Raw genomic sequence first — 951 nt, 5'->3', positions numbered from 1 at the left:
TTCTTTTTACTCTTTTTTCTCTAAGTTTCTCTTCTCACTTCATTTCATTGATTTGATCTTCAATCACTGATACTCTTTCTTCCACTTGATCAAATCGGCTACTGAAGCTTGTGCATGCATCATGTAGTTCTCATGCCATGGTTTTCAGCTCCATCAGGTCATTTAAGGTCTTCTCTACACTGTTTGTTCTAGTTAGCCATTTATCTAATCTTTTTTCAATGTTTTTAGCTTCCTTGCAATGGATTCGAACATCCTCCCTTTGCTAAGAGAAGTTTTTTATTACTGACTTTCTGAGGCCTACTTCTGTCAACTCATCAAAGTCATTCTCCTTCCAGCTTTGTTCCATTGCTGACGAGGAGCAGGTATACTTTGGAGGAGAAGGTGAGCTCTGGTTTTTAGGATTTTCAGCTTTTCTGCTCTGGTTTCTCCCCAATCTTTGTTGTTTTATCTACCTTTGATTTTTGATGATGGTGACCTACAGATGGGGTTTTGGTGTGGATGTCCTTTTTGTCGTTGATGATGCTATTCCTTTGTATTTGTTAGCTTTCCTTCTAACAGTCAGGTCCCTCAGCTGCAGGTCTATTGGGGTTTGCTGGAGGTCCACTCCAGACCCTGTTTGCCTGGGTATCACCAGCAAATATTGTAGAACAGAAAATATTGCAGAACAGCAAATATTGGAAAACAGCAAATATTGCTGCCTGATCCTTCTTCTGGAAACTTCATCTCAGCAGGGCACCTGGCTGTATGAGGTGTCAGTTGGCCCTACTGGGTGGTGTCTCCAAGTTAGGCTTCACTGGGGTCAGGGACCCACTTAAGAAGGCAGTCTGTCTGTTCTCAGAGCTCAATCACTGTGCTAGGAGAATCACTGCTCTCTTCAGAGCTGTCAGAGAGGGACGTTTAAGTCTGCAGAAGTTTCTGCTGCCTTTTGTTCAGCTATGCCCACATACCCTG

The sequence above is a fragment of the Mandrillus leucophaeus genome, unplaced genomic scaffold, assembly GCF_000951045.1.
Source record: "Mandrillus leucophaeus isolate KB7577 unplaced genomic scaffold, Mleu.le_1.0 Scaffold1212, whole genome shotgun sequence".
In the NCBI taxonomy this organism is placed as follows: domain Eukaryota; kingdom Metazoa; phylum Chordata; class Mammalia; order Primates; family Cercopithecidae; genus Mandrillus; species Mandrillus leucophaeus.
Note: the sequence above shows the minus strand (reverse complement) of the source record.